At 38.6% G+C, this 15,766-nt stretch overlaps 1 protein-coding gene across 1 annotated transcript in view; it reads left to right on the top strand.

The window, feature by feature from the left end:
* The window catches only part of LOC126274332 (pre-piRNA 3'-exonuclease trimmer-like), a 209,310-nt gene that overhangs the window by 4,491 nt on the left and 189,053 nt on the right, over window positions 1-15,766 (top strand). The gene's annotated exons all lie outside the window — the stretch shown is intronic.

Genomic DNA, 15,766 nt, shown 5'->3' with positions numbered 1-15,766 from the left:
AGATCGAAATGGGGGGGACTACTTTACCTCCGGAATATTTTACCCAAGAGGATGCCATCATCATTTAATCATACAGTAAAGCTGCATGCCCTTGGGAAAAATTATGGCCGTAGTGTCACCTTGCTTTCAGCCGTTCGCAGTACCAGCACAGCAAGGCTGTTTTGGTTATTGTTACAAGGCCAGATCAGTCAATCATCCTGACTGTTGCCCTTGCAACTGCTGAAAAGGCTGCTGCCCCTCTTCAGGAACCACACGTTTGTCTGGCCTCTCAACAGATACCCCTCCGTTGTGGTTGCACCTACAGTATGGCTATCTGTATCACAGAGACAGGCAAGCCTCCCCACCAACTGCAAGGTCCATGGTTCATGTCATATGAGATTATATTCTGGGGTAACTCATCAAACTGATCAGAAGTTTTTAGAATACAAAATCAAGTAGAAAGACTCATTTTTGGTGAAACCTCAAGATCACAATAGAAGCCTGTTCAAGGAACTGGATTTCCTAACCACTGCTTCTGTATATTTACAGTATTCCTAAATGAAATTAGTTGCAAATAAAATATCTGTAGCTCAATACATAGTATTTATCTATACTACAATTAAGAATAATCTACTTAAAGACCTAAAACCACTTACCTTGTTCCAGCTGGGGTCCAGTATTCAGGAACACACATTTTCAATAAATTGCCAGCAAACGTGAAATTCGAGATAAAGCACAGTTTAAGCAGAGCTTGAAAGACATTTTGGTGGACAACTCCTTCTGCTGTATAGATGAATATCTTAATAAGGACTTTTACACCATTTTAAGTTAGACTTCAGTTTCGACAACACTTGGTCACAACACTCAAGATTAGGTATTTCGTGTATGATAAATTTGTTAGGGGACATAGTGGTGTAAGTAATGTTCCTGGTCTTGAAAGTTTTTCTGAATGTAATGTTGTAGCTTACCGCAGCTTCTTCTTCTTCTTCTTCTTCCTCTTCTTAAGTCATTAGTCTTCTGACTGGTTTGATGTGGCTAACCAGGACTTTTATCTCCTGTAGCCAACCTGTTCAGCTCAGATCAGCACTTACAATGTACATCCTCAGTTATTTGTTGAATGTATCCCAGTATCTGTTTTCCTGTATTGTTTTTGCTCCCTCCAGATCTATATTCTCTGATACCTTACCAGATGTCAGATTAGTTTCCCCCTTCTTCTTTTCAGTGTTTTCTTTATATTTCTTTCCTCCCCGATTCTGTGGACAATCTTCTCATTCCTTGCCTTATCAGTCCACATAATTCTCAACTTTTTTCCGTAGCACCATGTGATAAGTACTTCTGTTTTCTTGTGTTATGGTTTTTCCACAGTTCATGTTTCACTACCATACAATGCAAAGCTCAAAACTTACATTCTCAGAAATTTATTGCTGAAATTAATACCCCTGTTTGAGACTGTTAGACTTATCTTGGACAAGAATGTCCTTTGTGCGAGTGCTAGTCTGCTTTTTATATCTTCCTTGCTCTGTCTGTCATGGGTTACTTTGCTGCCTAGGTAGCAGGATTCCTTAACGTACTTCATGAGTACCAATTATGATGTTAAGTTTCTTGCTATTCTCGTTTCCACTAAATCTCATTACTTTTGTCTTGCTTCTGTTCACTCTCAACCCTTATTCTGTACCCATTGGACTGTTCATTCCATTCAGCAGGTCCTGGAATTCGTCTTCATTTTCACCGAGGAATTGCAATGTCATTATTGAATATTATCATTGATTTCCTTTCACATTGAATTTTAATCCCACTCCTGACTCTTTGTTATTTCCATCATTGCTTTTTCGATGTACAGATTGAATATCAGGGGGCAACAAACTACATCTTTGTGGTTACACCCTTTTTAGTCCATGCACTACGTTTTTGGTCTTCCACTCTTTGTGTTCCAACTTTGTTCTTGTACATATTGTATATTACCTGTCTTTCTTTATAGCTTGCTCGTATTTTTCTCAGGGTTTCAAACATGCCCCATTTTGTATTTTTGAATGCTTTTTCCATGTCGGCAAAACCTATGAGAAAGTGGCTTGATCCCCCGTAGTTTTTTTCCCCCCCTACTATCAGCAGCAACATCAGAATTGCCTCTCTGCTGCCTTTACCTTTCCTAAAGCCAGGCTGATAATCATCTAACAATCTAACACGTCATCAATTTTCTTTTCCATTCTTTTGTATATTATTCTTGTCAGCAAATTAGCTAAATAAGCTGATAAGCTGAATGTGCGATAATTGTTGCAGTTGTCAGCTGTTGCTATCTTGGAGATTGTTTGGATTTTTTTTTTTTTAAGTATGATGGTATGTCGCCAGTCTTGTCCATCTACACACTGACATGAATAATTGTTTTGTTGTCACTTCCCCCAATGATTTTAGAAATTCCAATTGGAAGTTAGCCACCCCTCTGCTTTATTTGATTTTAAGTCTTCCAAAGTTTTTGTAAATTTTGATTCTACCACTGTATCCCCCATCTCTTCCCTATAACTTGTTTCTTCTTCTATCACGCCGTCAGTTAAGTCCTTCCCCTAATAGAGGCCCTCCGTGTACTCTTCCCTCTTATCCGCTCTCTCCTCTGCATTTAACAGTGGAATTCTCATTGGCCTCTTAATGTTACCACCTTTGTTTTTAATTTCACAGATTTTTTTTTTTTTTTTTTTACTTTTTTATTTGCTGAGTCAGTCCTTCCGACAGTCATTTCTTTTTCAATTTCTTCAGATTTTTGATGTCGCCGTATCATTTTAGCTGCACTGCACTTCCTACTTATTTCATTCCTAAGTACCTTGTATTTCCCAGAACATTTTTGTACTTCCTTCTTTTATTGATAAGCTTAGGCGTTGCTCCTGTACCCATGGTTTCTTCGCAGTTATCATTCTTGTACTTATGTTTTTCTCTCCAACTTATGTTATTGCCCTTTTTAGAGATGTCCATTCCTCTTCAACTGAGCTGCCTACCAAGCTATTTATCGTCACAGCATCTATAGCCTCAGAGAACTTCAAGCATATATCTTCATTCATCAGTACTTCTGTATTCCACTTCTTTTCTTATTAAGTCTTCCTGGCTGGTCTCTTAAACTTAATCCTGCTCTTCATCATTATCAAATTGTGATCTGAGTCTGTATCTGCCCCTGGATGCACATTACAGTCCAGTATCTGATTTCAGAATCTATGCCCGGCCATGATGTACTCTAATTGAACTCTTCCTGCATCTTCTGCCCTTTTTCCAAGTAGTCTATACCTCCTCATATTGCGATTCTTGAACAGAGTTGCACCCAGTGTGGAACGGTCTTTTTGTTTTTCTGTGTATGGACTGAAGTGTGGCCAGTGAAAATTCCTACCAAGGCCGGGAATCAAATCTGGGTCTTCTGCTTACTAGGCAAGTGCGTTAGCCACTAAGCCACCTTGGGACATTGGTTCACACAACTGCACGGATTACCCTGACATGCCTCCCTCTTTGATCCAAATTCTCACTGCCGTCCCACTCTTATGTTAAATTCCCTCTTACACATGAACAGAATTGCCAAGGTACTGGAATAGCATTCCGGCATTCAACATAAATGGGGATTCAGCCTGAAACCCAGTTGCATGTGCTTACAAAAATGAAATGATACAATTGCAGAGGCTTTACTGGTCTTATACAGATCTGATTTTATATATACAGACTGAAGCGGTGAGTGAAAATTTGTAGCATGGCTGGAGGAATCTAAAGTTGACTGGGGTGGCTGTGGGAATTAGAATCGAGAAGGGAGGCATGCCAGGGTAATTAGTGCAATTGTGTGTACTGCTGTGCCAAGGTGGCTTAGTGGGTAATGCAGCTGCATAGTAAGAAGGATACCTTGGTTCGAATCCAGGCCTTGATACAAATTTTCACTTGCTACTTTAGTCAGTATACATAAAATTATATCTGTGTGAGACCAGTAATGTCACTGAAATTGTGTTGTTTCATTTGCAAAGGTCTTCTTTATTGTACTTGTCTGCGACTCAATGTGACATCTTGACGGGGAAGCCAACTCACAATTTCAGGAAACGTGCAAAATGTATCCAAATACAAACTTTCTTTCTAGATATTTTCTTAAGAGAGACTGCTTCACGAAACATGGGATGCATCTGAACAAAAAGGGCAAGAAACTTCTGTGTGGGAAAATCAGTGAAATGTTAGAGAAACTGAACAAACATAGTGGCAGCATGTCATTACCATTAGCTCCAACAGTTTTAAAGCAAGCAGCAGCAGAAGTATTTCCACAAAAAATGCTAAAAGCATCAGAAACAATCACAGCGACAACAACAACAAAAGCAGCTACATCAACAGCAGAGCCACCTCTGCTACCAGCAACAGCAACAGAATCAATGGTAGCTGGACCAACTCCGCCTAAAGTAGTAAAAGCATAAAAAACGGTTACACTAACAACAACAAATGCAGTAACAGCTCCATCAACTGCAGAGCCACCCCTAATACCAGCAGGAAAATAAACAGCAAAAGCAACAGAACCATCCACAATAGCAGCAGAATCAACTCCAACATTAGCAGAACCAGTACTGTCAACTAAAAAACTTCAGACAGCAGACAGAAGCTAGTGCCTCCATCCCATCTAAATGATTTTTTAGTGGAAACCAGAAAGAGGAGGAAGCCCACAAGAGAAACAGAGATTTGACCTTATTTAAGTCGGTAAAGCAGAGAAATCTACAACAAGGTATTTACAGCTTTAAAATAATCCACCAGAATGTACAGGGCTTGAGCAAGAAATATGAACAATTAGACGTGTTTGTAAATGAAACTATGCCTGATGTGCTTGGTATTAGTGAACACTGGCTATCTGATGCCAAATTAGAACTTTTTAAACCTCTGAACATGATACTAGCTAATAAGTTTTGTAGATTTACTGTCAGAGGTGAGGGTGTATCAATGTATATAAAGACCACATTTGATTTTAATTCTGTAAATGTAAGTAAATATTCATTAGAAGGAACAATTGAATTATGTGCAGCACATATAAAGATACCAAATGATGAAATTTGTCATATGTTTATATAGACCGCCAGGTGGAAACTTCGAAGTTTTCTTAACAAAGTTTTGTGACATGACAGAGAATGTTTTTATATCACACCTGAACAAGTTAGTAATTATAGGAGATTTCAACATAAATGTATTAGCAGGTAAGTTACACACTAGACTATTCAAGAATACTCTGCTTGAATATAATGTAAGATACCTGATAAACATTGCAACCAGGGAGACTGAAACATGCCAGTCTGCAATAGATAACATAAACACTGGTATTCGTCTTTACGATCTTACATCTTCTGTTATTATAAGTGCTTTGTCAGACCACCATTCAGTAGAATTAAGTGTGCACATAGAAAATGTTCCTACACACAGTTCCTATAGATATATTAGGATGAATACAGACCAAAATATAACTCAGTTAAATAATATTCTAAGGAATGTGGATTGGAACAGTGTTTAACGACACTTCATGTTTATGGCAAATTCTCAAGTGAACTATTCTACATTCTTAACCAAGCCTGCCCATTAATAAAAAAGAGAATTCAGTGACATGCTGTAACCCGAAATTGGATATCAAGTTCAGTCACTGAGGCTAGAGAAAAACTAAGATGGTATGAGTATGCTATGTTAAATGACTTGAGCAATAAAAAATTAAAAGGGGAGTTCAAAAATTATAAGAAATACTATGTAGACCACCTAATTTCAGAAAAACAGAAACATTTTGAAAGTGTCATTCAGAACTCAAATAATATCTCCAAAACATCATGGTCGCTAGTAAATAGAGAAATAGGTAAGTCTAGGAACCATACAACTGAAAATCACTTGCTGATAAACGGCACAATAGAAACTGATCAGAATAAGATAGTAGATCTATTTAACAATTACTTTGCTTCTGTTGGCTCCAGCATAAACAATCTGCTTAAAAATCATAAATACAAATTCAGAGGAACACCAGTGTCAGGAAGTATATTTTTTATGCCAACAAGTAAAGAAGACATAATTAAAATAGTGAGTAGCTTAAAGAATTCTCATGCAGCAGGATATGATGGTCTTAGTCTGGACACTCTTAAGAAGTGTATACATAAAATTGCATCACCTTTATCAACAGTTATCAATTCTCATATGGAAGATGGTCTATTTCTAGATGAGTTGAAAATTGCCCGAGTTGTGCCTATTTTTAAGAAAGGAAACAGGAATTTAGTAGAATACTTTCGAACCATTTCTGTTCTTCCAATAATATCCAAAATCTCTGAGAAAGTAATTTACATAAGAATCTGGAACTTCCTGGTATGCAAAAAAGTGATTTCTAAGGGGCAGCATGGGTTTGTCAAGGGTCATCCACCATTACAGCGGCATCCAACTTAATTGAAGGTGTCACTCAAGCAATAGATAATAAAGAACATGTATGTGGCATCTTTCTAGACTTACAAAAATCATTTGACTGTGGTGATACGACCATATTGCTGGACAAACTGTGGAACTATGGCATTCGAGGCACAGCCCATAATCTGATGAGGTTCTACTTGACAAATAGGAAGCAGATTGTGTCTATTAGCGCTACGGAGGGAGTGTACAAATCAAACACCACTGACATAAATTTTGGTATTCCACAGGGTCAATATTAGGACCACTTCTTTTTATTATCCATGTAAATGATATTCAGTCCATAACAAACCATGCAACAGCTATCTTATATGCAGATGATACCACGTTAATATGCAGCAATCCAAGCTATTCACAGCTCGAAGTGGAATCCAATACTGCAGCAGGCTTAATTCTGCAGTATTTTAATGAAAACAAACTAAAATTGAACACAAATATATCTGTCTATATTGAATTTGATCTTGGGAGGCACAAAACTCATGAAAACCAAATCTTAATGGGTGACGAATACATTAAAAAACAATACTCGACCAAATTTCTTGGCCTGACACTAGATGCAGAGTTCAACTGGTCTGATCATGTGAATGATATTTGCAAAAAGTTATGTACTACCATATATGTCCTAAGAAAACTGACACCTTTTTGTAACATCACCACTCTGAGACAAATATGTTTTGCACTATTTGAATCCCATCTAAGTTATGGGATAGAGGTATGGGGATCCAGCAGTAAAGGTAATATGAAAAGTGTAGTTACCTTACAAAAGAAGGCACTTAGAATTATGGGAAAGAAATGTGCCAGGGAGTCCTGCAGAAATTTGTTTAAAGAATTTAAAATACTAACTGTTCATAACCTGTATGTGCTGAATATAGTCATTATGGCAGTAAACAGTATCAAAACACTTAATAAAGAAATACACGATCACAACGCTACAGATAGATAGAGACCCCACATCATCTCCCATAGAACAACACTTTATGAGAAAAGCCCTCACTATGCAGGCATAAAACTACTGAATTGCTTCCATCCTAATATCTCCAAATTGCCCATTACAAAACTAAGGATGAAATTAAAATTATGGTTCCTTAACAATCCTATATATTCAATAGATGAGTTTCTAGATTTAGTACACTCGTATTATGGAAGACCATCTATCAAAAAATATATGTAATCTCAGAACTTAGACTGTGTCACAAACTGTAAATATTTGAATGTCAGATATGAATACTGTGTTACAAACTGTAGATTCCTTAATTTAAGTATGGCAATAACAATTTTTTATGTATAGTCCATATATGTAACTCTGTTCTGTCAACTAAATTTAGAAAAAGTTGTGTAGATAAAAGTGCCAGCCAATAATATGTAACCCTAGTAAGTAAGGCTCTGACTTATCCAGAAGACTGGAACAAAAAAAAAAAAACTTTTTTTGTAATCAGTTGATGTTGGATCAAAATAAATAAATAAGTAAAGACAGTGAGTAGATTTTACATTTGCGTAGAGTAATTACTGAATTTGTAAATGTTTGTAAATTAATAAAATTTTCTACAATTATGCTAAATCTACTAAAAGAGGACTCTGGTGAAAGCTTTTAAGGAGTTCTTACCTTGGACTTGGCACCTATATGACACACTCTCACATAATTGATAGAGACTGCAGACTTGACCTATTTGCTGTAAACAGTATTTACACACAATTTACACGTTTCTACACAAACTAACTACAGCATGTGTTAGGTTTAGGATAGTGTTTAGCATACTTCACTGTTATGGTCTGGTCTTAGGTATTTTTAATTATACACACTAGTTGACTTTAACAACAAAACTAGCAGGCAAAAACAGTTTGTATCAACATGGCACATCCACTCATTATAATATTATTTTACCTTTTCTTCGTTATAGCTGTTTTTGTAATTTCATAATTAATAATTTTAGATAGGGTTCATTGTAAAAATTGTAATTGACATTCTGTTTTGATTTTGCTCTACACAAATCTGTGGATATTATTATCATACTTCTAGATAAATTTGTTTAATAATCAGTTCTGTAGTACCATGCAATGAGATAGTCAGTTGGCATGTGATTATTGCCTCAGATGGCCTTTATGAGCGCATTGTATTTGAGAAGTGGTGAGATGTGGACAAATGGAGGTATGTGGACATATGGTAGCAATGAGGGTACTGTAGTAGTTCTGACTTAAAATTATCTTTTAGTGACAGCTGATATTGAGTTTATTCAGACGTTCTTTTATGAACCATTACCATCTGATTCTAAAGAACAGAATGTTTGCATTTCTATGAAATACCAGGCTGACTATCAGTAAATCGAGATGTTCTCAAGTTGTTGTGTACAAATTGACTCTTATCATCGTAGATTAAAAACTATCTGGGGATTCAAATAAATGTGCTGAAAACTATGAACTTTAGTCATTGAAATATTTACAGTGCATCACTTGCACCAAAGCACTTTACACAATTTCAACTAATGCAAATATCTTAAGTTGAACGATGTACAAATTGATCCAGGAAATATTACCAATACGACTAAAACAAGATGGGCCTTCCTCAGTGAACATCACAGAAGATGCTAGATGTGGTCACTTAATTTGATGGAGCCCTGTGATTGAGTTATCAAACTGAGTCATGGGGAACAGCTCTGTGTGAGGGATGCTGTAACAGCAATAGTGTTTACAGTGTTCTGTTGTAACTCTTTCAGTGTGCAAGGATTATGAGGATTATTTGAGTGCAGCTGACCCTCCTTTGTGCTCCATGGGTAAAAATCACAGGGAAGGAGATCAAGCAGTCGAGGTGACCAAACAACTTGTGCACTGGTGACAAGATTATCAAGATGATATGTGCTGTTGCTCTGTCTTGCTTGAAAAAAATCCATTCTATCGTTCATCACCTCAGATTTAATCCACATATGGATTATCTGTTTCTGAACAGAACATTGACGATTAACAGTTTGGTAAAACAATCACATTATGATGCGGACATCTGAAATTGCGCAGTAAACTCTAATTCACTTCGCTCAGAAATTGCCGACTAACTTGACACATGAAAGTTCATTTTGCACACTTTAACTTTCGTGTGCAACAATAAATTTGTAAGGATACAGATGCTAGTCTTTTTGACTCAACGATTTCTCGCACAGATAAACAGTGTTGATTAAACATATCCATTGCGGATGTTTAAGAACCTGTGGGTGTTTATTGAATATAAATACAGAAAACGGCAGCCAGTCACTTTTCTGAAATAGTATTTATTCCATGAGCTGCTTTTTTTAATCTTTTCAGGCTCATCTTCAAATGGTGTACAGGAGTTTACACAGTTATTTCAAAGCATAATGTTGGGTGCTGGCTTGTGACAGCATGAGTGGCTTTTGTTGTCGATATCCATCTCTGTACTTCCATTGTGATGAACAGTCGGTACCACATCACTTACGTCTACAGAATATGCGTGCATATGCATTGTAATAACGAAACTTTGCCAGCATCCTGCATGTGCTGTACAACTGTTGCTTGTTGCAAAGATCTTTCTGTATGGAACAGTATTGAGATTTTGTCAGACTTTGTTGCAGGCTTCCCTTCACTGAAGCAATTTTTCATGGTGTTAAAACTCCATTTTGGATATTTACTATTTTTATTTGCTATAGAGCCTGTTTTCAGACAAATTTTACCACAGAATTTTGCATTGAAAACTTTGTTGGAAGTTTTGCCAAAACATTCCAGTCTCTAACTATTGTACGAGGTGCATTCAAGTTCTAAGGCCTCCAATTTTTTTTCTCCGGACTGGAAAGAGATAGAAACATGCACATTGCTTTAAAATGAGGCCGCGTTCATTGTCGATACGTCCCAGAGATGGCAGCACCGTACGGCAGATGGAATTTTACCGCCAGCAGCAAGAGTGAGAACTGTTTTAAATACTTAAATTGGCGACGTTTTCTTTACTTGAACAGCGTGCAATCATTCGTTTTCTGAATTTGCGTGGTGTGAAACCAATTGAAATTCATCGACAGTTGAAGGAGACATGTGATGATGGGTGTGTCGAAAGTGCGTTCGTGGGTGCGACAGTTTAATGAAGGCAGAACATCGTGTGACAACAAACCGAAACAATCTCGGGCTCGCACAGGCCGGTCTGACGACATGATCGAGAAAGTGGAGAGAATTGTTTTGGGGGATCGTCGAATGACTGTTGAACAGATTGCCTCCAGAGTTGGCATTTCTGTGGGTTCTGTGCACACAATCCTGCATGACGACCTGAAAATGCGAAAAGTATCATCAAGGTGGGTGCCACGAATGCTGACGGACGCCCACATGGCTGCCCGTGTGGCATGTTGCCAAGCAATGTTGACGCGCAACGACAGCATGAATGGACTTCCTTTTCATCGGTTGTGACAATGGATGAGACGTGGATGCCATTTTTCAATCCAGAAACATAGCGCCAGTCAGCTCAATGGAAACACACAGATTCACCACCACCAAAAAAATTTCTGGTAACCGCCAGTGCTGAGAAAATGATGGTGTCCATGTTCTGGGACAGCGGGGGCGTAATCCTTACCCATTGCGTTCCAGAGGGCACTACGGTAACAGGTGCATCCTACGAAAATGTTTTGAAGCACAAATTCCTTCCTGCACTGCAACAAAAACGTCCGGGAAATGCTGCACGTGTGCTGTTTCACCAAGACAACGCATCCGCACCTCGAGCTAACGTTACGCAACAGTTTCTTCGTGATAACAACTTTGAAGTGATTCCTCATGCTCCCTACTCACCTGACCTGGCTCCTAGTGCCTTTTGGCTTTTTCCAACAATGAAAGACACTCTCCGTGGCCGCACATTCACCAGCCGTGCTGCTATTGCCTCAGCGATTTTCCAGTGGTCAAAACAGACTCCTAAAGAAGCCTTCGCCACTGCCATAGAATCATGGCGTCAGCGTTGTGAAAAATGTGTACGTCTGCAGGGCAATTACGTCGAGAAGTAACGCCAGTTTCATTGATTTCGGGTGAGTAGTTAATTAGGAAAAAAATCTGAGGCCTTACAACTTGAATGCACCTCATACAACTTTTTCCGTACATGTTTTCCCACAAATTGTTTAATGTAACACACAACAACGAACAGGTGCTCTTTTATTGTAACATTTTATGTTGCATTCAACTAGTTGCTGAACTTGTCTGCTTCGCTCACTGAAACGTAATGAAACTGTGAAGTATTCAAGGCAGATCATGTGGGAGATGCACATTTGCAGACTTGTGACAGCAACCAGTTGGTTCATCTATATAACATTTTCCAGCATTTTCTGTGATGAGCAGTTCTCTTGTTCGTTAACAAGGGCCAGTTCTGTATCAGCTTTATGAAAATTTTCTGTACTGGTTTTATTAGCCCACCCTGTAAACCCTTTATTATGCAGATGTGGTTTGAACCATAAGATTAAGAGGGGGCCAAAGTTTTAGCTTCTCATTGATCCAAAACCCACTATGTAAAAATGTGTGTTGTAACTGCTTAGTGGAGAATTGATTATTTGGATTAACATTGAAAAGTTTAGTATAAAGACCCATTACTTCTTTTACACCTCTCCTCTATATGAATAATGTATCTTTCTACATAATGGGACAAGATATTAAGTTTTATATTGGCAGTTCTCGGTGCCTTGTCTTAAGATTTTTCCATGACTAAATTAATGTAACTTTGTGATATTGTCATGGAATATGTCTATATGGTTCATGGTGTGGGTTCCTGTTGTCATGTCCTAGTTCATGAACCACTGGCAACGTATGAGTGGCCAAGTGGTCCTGACAGTCGGGATACCAGTTACTTTGGAATAAGGCTTGGCATCTCGGACATATTCTGAGTCATGGTGACCTTTGTGCTTAGACGGCAAAGACTACCAAATCCACTGGTTAGTCCCTCAACTGTTAGGGGTAAAACTCAATGGGATCTGGGGCAAGTAAGGCTAGCAACCTGCTTCCCTGGTATTTTAAAATATGATGCTGGCAACAATCAGAGCAAAATGCCTCGTACCTTTGGAGGTGACGGAATCCCACCTCTAATTGACAAACCAGGGACTCCTAAGATATGACTTGACAAACGAATGGTAACAAGATGGGGAGCTATTAATATCAGTGGGGGCTACTCTGGGAAGAAGATAGAGCTGGCAGAGGCTGCAAGTAAGATGGGGTGGGACGCTTTAGCTGTTAGTGACATTCGGGTAAGGAGTGAGAAAGAAGAAGTAGTGGGAGAATACAAGGTCTACCTGTCAGGAGTCAAAGCAGGAATAGCACAATGAGGTGTAGGGCTGTACATCAGGAAAGAAATTGAACCCAGCGTAGTTGCAATTAGGTATATAAACGAACAACTGATGTGGATAGATTTGACAGTGTCTAGCAATAAAATTAGGATTGTGTCAGTATATTTGCATTGTGAAGGGACAGATCAAGATAAGATGGATAGTTTTTATGACACGCTCAGTGATGTAGTTGTTAGAGTAAAGGTCAAGGACAATGTTCTGCTCTTGGGTGATTTTAACGCCAGGATTGGAAATCAAACAGAAGGATATGAAAAGGTTATGGGTAAATTAGGAGAGGATATGGAGGCCAACAGGAATGGGAAACAACTCGTGGATTTCTGTGCCAGTATGGGCTTAGTAATCACAAACCCCATTTTTAAACATAAGAATATTCACCGGTATACTTGGGAAGGCAGGGGAACCAGATTTGTCATTGACTATATAATAATAGATCAGGAAGGCTGTGAGGGACACACGTGTATTCAGAGGATTCTTTGATGACACTGATCACTATTTAATCTGCAGTGAAATTGGTATCATGAGGCCGAAAGTGCAGGAGGTCAGGTCCATATGTAGGAGGATAAGAGTGGAGAAACTTCAGGATAAGGAAATCAGGCACAAGTACATAACAGTGATCTCAGAAAGGTACCAGTTAGTTGAATGTAGTCAATTACAGTCATTGGAAAAGGAATGTACAAGGTATAGGGACACAGTACTAGAAGTGGTTAAGTACTAGAAGTGGCTAAAGAATGTCTTGGAACAGTAGTGAGTAAAGGTAGGATGAAGCAAACATCTTGGTGGGATGACACAGTCAAGGCACCCTGTAAAAGCAAAAAGAAGGCATATAAAAAATGGCTACATATTAGAACTCAGGTAGACTGAGAAAGTTATGTCGAAGAAAGAAACAAAGCCAAACAGATAATTGCAGCATCCAAGAAGAAATCTTGGGAAGATTTTGGAAACTGGTTGGAGACTGTGGCTCAGACTACTGGAAAACCATTCTGGAGTGTAATTAGCAGTCTTCAAAAGGGAGGTAAGAAGGAATGACAAGTATTTTGGACAGGTCAGGAAAACTGCTGGTGAATCCTGTGGATGCCTTGGGCAGATGGAGGGAATATTTTGAAGAGTTGCTCAATGTAGGTGAAAATATGATCAGTAATGTTTCAGATTTCAATGTACAATGGGATAGGAATGATGACGGAAATAAGATCACATTTGTTGAAGTGGAGAAAATGGTCAATAGATTGCAGTGCAATAAAGCAGCTGGGGTGGATGAAATTAAGTCGGAACTCATCAAATACAGTGGGATGTCAGGTCTTAAATGACTACACAGGATAATTGAAATGGCCTGGGAATCGAGACAGGTTCCATCAGACTGGACAAAAGCAGTAATCACACCTGTCTTTAAACATGGAAACAGAAAAGATTGTAACAACTACAGAGGTATCTCTTTAATCAGTGTTGTGGGTAAAATCTTATCAGGTATTGTTGAAAGGAAAGTGCGAGTATTACTTGAGGACAAATTGGATGAGAATCAGTGTGGGTCTAGGCCTCTTAGAAGTGGTCAGGACCAGATCTTTATCTTACGGCAAATAATGGAGAAGTGTTATGAGTGGAACAGGGAATTGTATCTATGCTTTATAGATCTAGAAAAGGCATATGACCGGGTTCCTATGAGGAAGTTATTGTCTGTTCTACAAGATCATGGAATAGGAGGCAAACTTTTGCAAGCAATTACAGGTCTTTACATAGATAGTCTGGCAGCAGTTACAGTTGACGCTAAATTGAGTTCATGGTTCAGAGTAGTTTCAGGGCTAAGACAAGGCTGCAACCTGTCTCCACTGTTGTTCATATTATTTATGGATCATATGTTGAAAACAATAGACTGGCAGAGTGAGATTAAGATATGTGAACACAAAATAAGAAGTCTCGCATATGCGGATGACTTAGTTGTGATGGCAGAATCGATTGAAAGTTTGCAAAGTAATATTTCAGAGCTAGAGCAGAAATGTAAGGACTATGGTATGAAGATTAGCATTTCCAAAATGAAAGTAATGTCAGTGGGAAAGAGAGATAAAAGGATTGAGTGCCAAATAGGAGGAACAAAGTTAAAACAGGTGGACGGTTTCAAGTACTTAGGATGCATATTCTCACAGGATGGCAACATAGTGAAAGAACTGGAAGCAAGTTGTAGCAAAGCTAATGCAGTGAGCGCTCAGCTACGATCTACTCTCTTCTGCAAGAAGGAAGTCAGTGCCAAGCCTAAGTTATCTGTGCACCGTTCAATCTTTCGACCAATTTTGTTGTATGGGAGCGAAAGCTGGGTGGATTCAGGTTACCTTATCAATAAGGTTGAGGTTGCAGATATGAAAGTAGCTAGGGTGATTGCAGATACTAGTAGATGGGAACAATGGCAGGAGTGTGTCCACAATGAGGAAATCAAAGAAAAACTGGGAATGAACTCTATAGATGTAGCAGTCAGGGTGAACAGGCTTAGATGGTGGGGCCATGTTACATGCATGGGAGAAGCAAGGCTACCCAAGAGACTCATGGGTGCAGCAGTGGAGGGTAGGAGGAGTCGGGGTAGACCAAGGAGAAGGTACCTGGATTCGGTTAAGAATGATTTTGAAGTAATAGGTTTAACACCAGAAGAGGCACCAATGTTAGCACTGAATAGGGGATCATGGAGGAATTTTATAAGGGGGACTATGCGCCAGACTGAACACTGAAAGGCATAATCAGTCTTAAATGATGATGATGATGATGATGATACGTCTATGTAAATCTGCATATTATCATGGAAGATATGACTTAGATTTTCCAGCACCCCATTTAACTGAATCATTGCAACTAGAGGCATCAGATCAAAACTGATAGTTATACCACTACCACGTAGTTGGAATGTGAAACATGTCGATTGTAGTAGGATTCAGTATTTATACTGAAATTATCATTGTCCATGATTCTCCAATATCTGTCTGAACTTTGTTTGCTAAATATTCTATACTAAATTCAATCATTAGTACATTTAACTTGCAGTGTGCTTGCAAGAGTGCTTCTTGAACAACATCAACACATTTAAGTTACAACAT

This window comes from Schistocerca gregaria, chromosome 1 (genome assembly GCF_023897955.1).
Source record: "Schistocerca gregaria isolate iqSchGreg1 chromosome 1, iqSchGreg1.2, whole genome shotgun sequence".
Classification (NCBI taxonomy): Eukaryota; Metazoa; Arthropoda; class Insecta; order Orthoptera; family Acrididae; genus Schistocerca; species Schistocerca gregaria.
The sequence above is the reverse complement of the archived record's forward strand: the minus strand, read 5'-3'. Positions and strand labels throughout refer to the sequence as shown.